Source organism: Carassius auratus, unplaced genomic scaffold (genome assembly GCF_003368295.1).
Source record: "Carassius auratus strain Wakin unplaced genomic scaffold, ASM336829v1 scaf_tig00049897, whole genome shotgun sequence".
Taxonomy (NCBI): domain Eukaryota; kingdom Metazoa; phylum Chordata; class Actinopteri; order Cypriniformes; family Cyprinidae; genus Carassius; species Carassius auratus.
Window position 1 is genome coordinate 1 of NW_020527130.1, and position 5,000 is coordinate 5,000.

Here is a 5,000-nt window from a genome sequence, read left to right on the forward strand (position 1 = left end):
TTATATAATTCGTGAAATTTTCCAAAAAGATTAAGCACCTGGTATTCCCAGGCAGTCTCCCATCCATTGTACTAACCAGGCCCAAACCTGCAAATATTCAGAGATCGGGCATTGACTCTATTTTTGGCAAAATTATTATATACTAAGTGAAAAAAGTCCAAAAGCTTACAGCACCTGGTATTCCTAGGCAGTCTCTCATCAAAGTACTAACCAGGCCCAAACCTGCTAAGATTCAGAGATCGGGCATTGACTTTTTTTTTTTTTTTTAATGAAAGATTATTTATATATTCGTGAAATTTTCCAAAAAGATTAAAGCACCTGGTATTCCCAGGCAGTCTCCATCCATGTACTAACCAGGCCCAAACCTGCAAATATTCAGAGATCGGGCATTGACTCTATTTTTTGGCAAAATTATTATATACTAAGTGAAAAATGTCCAAAAAGCTTACAGCACCTGGTATTCCCAGGCAGTCTCCCATCAAAGTACTAACCAGACCCAAACCTGCTAGCTTCGAGATCAGACGAGATCGGGCTTTAGCCAGGTTGGTATGGCCGTAACGAAGTCTGCTGCAAGGAGAGGGCTATTTAAAGATCAGCCAATCTTATCGCCAGTACATTTATATAAGTAGGAAAAAAGTCCAAAAGCTTAAAGCACCTGGTATTCCTAGGCAGTCTCTCATCAAAGTACTAACCAGGCCAAACCTGCAAATATTCAGAGATCGGGCATTGACTCTTTTTTTTTTTTTTTTTTTTTTTTAATGAAAGATTATTATATAATTCGTGAAATTTTCCAAAAAGATTAAAGCACCTGGTATCCCCAGGCAGTCTCCCATCCATGTACTAACCAGGCCCAAACCTGCAAATATTCAGAGATCGGGCATTGACTCTATTTTTTTGGCAAAATTATTATATACTAAGTGAAAAATGTCCAAAAAGCTTACAGCACCTGGTATTCCCAGGCGGTCTCCCATCCAAGTACTAACCAGGCCCAAACCTGCTTAGCTTCCGAGATCAGACGAGATCGGCATAGCCAGGTTGGTATGGCCGTAAGCGAAGTCTGCTGCAAAGAGAGGGCTATTTAAAGAGCAGCCAATCTTATCGCCAGTACATTATATAAGTAGGAAAGAAAGCCCAAAAGCTTAAAGCACCTGGTATTCCTAGGCAGTCTCTCATCAAAGTACTAACCAGCCCAAACCTGCAAATATTCAGAGATCGGGCATTGACTCTTTTTTTTTTTTTTTTTTTTTTAATGAAAGATTATTATATAATTCGTGAAATTTTCCAAAAAGATTAAAGCACCTGGTATTCCTAGGCAGTCTCTCATCAAAGTACTAACCAGGCCCAAACCTGCAAATATTCAGAGATCGGGCATTGACTCTATTTTTTTTTTTTTTTTTTTTTTTTTAATGAAAGATTATTATATAATTCGTGAAATTTTCCAAAAAGATTAAAGCACCTGGTATTCCCAGGCAGTCTCCCATCCATGTACTAACCAGGCCCAAACCTGCAAATATTCAGAGATCGGGCATTGACTCTATTTTTTGGCAAAATTATTATATACTAAGTGAAAAATGTCCAAAAAGCTTACAGCACCTGGTATTCCTAGGCAGTCTCTCATCAAAGTACTAACCAGACCTAAACCTGCTAAGATTCAGAGATCGGGCATTGACTCTTTTTTTTTTTTTTTTTTTTTTTTTTTAATGAAAGATTATTATATAATTCGTGAAATTTTTCAAAAAGATTAAAGCACCTGGTATTCCCAGGCAGTCTCCCATCCATGTACTAACCAGGCCCAAACCTGCAAAATTCAGAGATCGGGCATTGACTCTATTTTTTGGCAAAATTATTATATACTAAGTGAAAAATGTCCAAAAAGCTTACAGCACCTGGTATTCCCAGGCGGTCTCCCATCCAAGTACTAACCAGGCCCAAACCTGCTTAGCTTCCGAGATCAGACGAGATCGGGCATAGCCAGGTTGGTATGGCCGTAAGCGAAGACTGCTGCAAAGGAGAGGGCTATTTAAAGAGCAAGCCAATCTTATCGCCAGTTACATTATATAAGTAGAAAAGAAAGCCCAAAAGCTTAAAGCACCTGCGTATCCCTAGGGCAGTCCTCTCATCAAAGTACTAACCAGGCCCAAACCTGCAAATATTTCATGAGATCGGGCATGACTCTATTTTTTGCGCAAAATTAATATAATACTAAGCTGAAAATGTCCAAAAAGCTACAGCACCCTGGTATGTCCTATGGCCAGTCCCTCTCATCAAAGTACTAACCAGACCTAACCTGCTAAGATTCAGAGATCGGGCATTGACTCTTTTTTTTTTTTTTTTTTTTTTAATGAAGATTATTATATAATTCGTGAAATTTTCCAAAAATTAAAGCACCTGGTATTCCCAGGCAGTCTCCCATCCATGTACTACCAGGCCCAAACCTGCAAATATTCAGAGATCGGGCATTGACTCTATTTTTTGGCAAAATTATTATATACTAAGTGAAAAATGTCCAAAAAGCTTTACAGCACCTGGTATTCCTAGGCAGTCTCTCATCAAAGTACTAACCAGACTAAACCTGCTAAGATTCAGAGATCGGGCATTGACTCTTTTTTTTTTTTTTTTTAATGAAAGATTATTATATAATTCGTGAATTTTCCAAAAAGATTAAAGCACCTGGTATTCCCAAGCAGTCTCCCATCCATGTACTAACCAGGCCCAAACCTGCAATATTCAGAGATCGGGCATTGACTCTATTTTTTGGCAAAATTATTATATACTAAGTGAAAAATGTCCAAAAGCTTACAGCACCTGGTATTCCCAGGCGGTCTCCCATCCAAGTACTAACCAGGCCAAACCTGCTTAGCTTTCCGAGATCAGACAGATCGGGCATAGCCAGGTTGGTATGGCCGTAAGCGAAGCCTGTTGCAAAGAGAGGGCTATTAAAGAGCAGCCAATCTTATCGCCAGTACATTATATAAGTAGGGAAAGAAAGCCCAAAAGCTTAAAGCACCTGGTATTCCTAGGCAGTCCTCTCATCAAAGTACTAACCAGGCCCAAACCTGCAATATTCAGAGATCGGGCATTGACTCTTTTTTTTTTTTTTTTTTTTTTTTTAATGAAGATTATTATATAATTCGTGAAATTTTCCAAAAAGATTAAAGCACCTGGTATCCCCAGGCAGTCTCCCATCCATGTACTAACCAGGCCCAAACCTGCAAATATTCAGAGATTGGGCATTGACTCTATTTTTAGGCAAAATTATTATATACTAAGTGAAAAATGTCCAAAAAAGCTTACAGCACCCGGTATTCCCAGGCGGTCTCCCATCCAAGTACTAACCAGGCCCAAACCTGCTTAGCTTCCGAGATCAGACGAGATCGGGCATAGCCAGGTTGGTATGGCCGTAAGCGAAGTCTGCTGCAAAGAGAGGGCTATTTAAAGATCAGCCAATCTTAATCGCCAGTACATTATATAAGTAGGAAAGAAAGCCCAAAGCTTAAAGCACCTGGTATTCCTAGGCAGTCTCTCATCAAAGTACTAACCAGACCTAAACCTGCTAAGATTCAGAGATCGGGCATTGACTCTTTTTTTTTTTTTTTTTTAATGAAAGATTATTATATAATTCGTGAAATTTTCCAAAAAGATTAAAGCACCTGGTATTCCCAGCAGTCTCCCATCCATGTACTAACCAGGCCCAAACCTGCAATATTTCAGAGATCGGGCATTGACTCTATTTTTTGGCAAAATTATTATATACTAAGTGAAAAATGTCCAAAAAGCTTACAGCACCTGGTATTCCTAGGCAGTCTCTCATCAAAGTACTAACCAGACCTAAACCTGCTAAGATTCAGAGATCGGGCATTGACTCTTTTTTTTTTTTTTTTTAATGAAAGATTATTATATAATTCGTGAAATTTCCAAAAAGATTAAAGCACCTGGTATTCCCAGGCAATCTCCCATCCATGTACTAACCAGGCCCAAACCTGCAAATATTCAGAGATCGGGCATTGACTCTATTTTTTGGCAAAATTATTATATACTAAGTGAAAAATGTCCAAAAGCTTTACAGCACCCTGGTATTCCTAGGCAGTCTCTCATCAAAGTACTAACCGGACCTAAACCTGCTAAGATTCAGAGATCGGGCATTGACTCTTTTTTTTTTTTTTTTTTTTTTTTTTTAATGAAAGATTATTATATAATTCGTGAAATTTTCCAAAGATTAAAGCACCTGGTATTCCCAGGCAGTCTCCCATCCATGTACTAACCAGGCCCAAACCTGCAAATATTCAGAGATCGGGCATTGACTCTATTTTTTGTGCAAAATTATTATATACTAAGTGAAAAATGTCCAAAAAGCTTACAGCACCTGGTATTCCCAGGGGGTCTCCCATCCAAGTACTAACCAGGCCCAAACCTGCTTAGCTTCCGAGATCAGACGAGATCGGGCATAGCCAGGTTGGTATGGCCGGTAAGCGAAGTCTGCTGCAAAGAGAGGGCTATTTAAAGATCAGCCAATCTATATCGCCAGTACATTATATAAGTAGGAAAGAAAGCCCAAAAGCTTAAAGCACCTGGTATTCCTAGGCAGTCTCTCATCAAAGTACTAACCAGGCCCAAACCTGCAAATATTCAGAGATCGGGCATTGACTCTTTTTTTTTTTTTTTTTTTTTTAATGAAAGATTATTATATCATTCGTGAAATTTTCCAAAAAGATTAAAGCACCTGGTATTCCCAGGCAGTCTCCCATCCATGTACTAACCAGGCCCAAACCTGCAAATATTCAGAGATCGGGCATTGACTCTATTTTTTGGCAAAATTATTATATACTAAGTGAAAAATGTCCAAAAAGCTTACAGCACCTGGTATTCCTAGGCAGTCTCTCATCAAAGTACTAACCAGACCTAAACCTGCTAAGATTCAGAGATCGGGCATTGACTCTTTTTTTTTTTTAATGAAAGATTATTATATAATTCGTGAAATTTTCCAAAAAGATTAAAGCACC

General features: G+C 38.6%; 4 non-coding genes and 2 pseudogenes across 4 annotated transcripts; all 6 read right to left on the minus strand.

Moving 5' to 3' along the window:
• Window positions 1–442: 442 nt before the first annotated feature.
• LOC113089460 (uncharacterized) lies at window positions 443–560 on the minus strand (annotated as a pseudogene).
• Window positions 561–934: 374 nt separating this feature from the next.
• LOC113089452 (5S ribosomal RNA) lies at window positions 935–1,052 on the minus strand. Its single transcript, XR_003286516.1, has one exon. It is a non-coding gene; the product is annotated as a 5S ribosomal RNA (ribosomal RNA).
• An 822-nt stretch (window positions 1,053–1,874) lies between these two features.
• Window positions 1,875–1,993, minus strand: LOC113089447 (5S ribosomal RNA). Its single transcript, XR_003286511.1, has one exon. It is a non-coding gene; the product is annotated as a 5S ribosomal RNA (ribosomal RNA).
• An 800-nt stretch (window positions 1,994–2,793) lies between these two features.
• Window positions 2,794–2,911, minus strand: LOC113089458 (uncharacterized; annotated as a pseudogene).
• Window positions 2,912–3,287: 376 nt separating this feature from the next.
• LOC113089449 (5S ribosomal RNA) lies at window positions 3,288–3,406 on the minus strand. The gene has a single exon (XR_003286513.1). It is a non-coding gene; the product is annotated as a 5S ribosomal RNA (ribosomal RNA).
• Window positions 3,407–4,351: 945 nt separating this feature from the next.
• LOC113089451 (5S ribosomal RNA) lies at window positions 4,352–4,471 on the minus strand. Its single transcript, XR_003286515.1, has one exon. It is a non-coding gene; the product is annotated as a 5S ribosomal RNA (ribosomal RNA).
• Window positions 4,472–5,000: the final 529 nt, after the last annotated feature.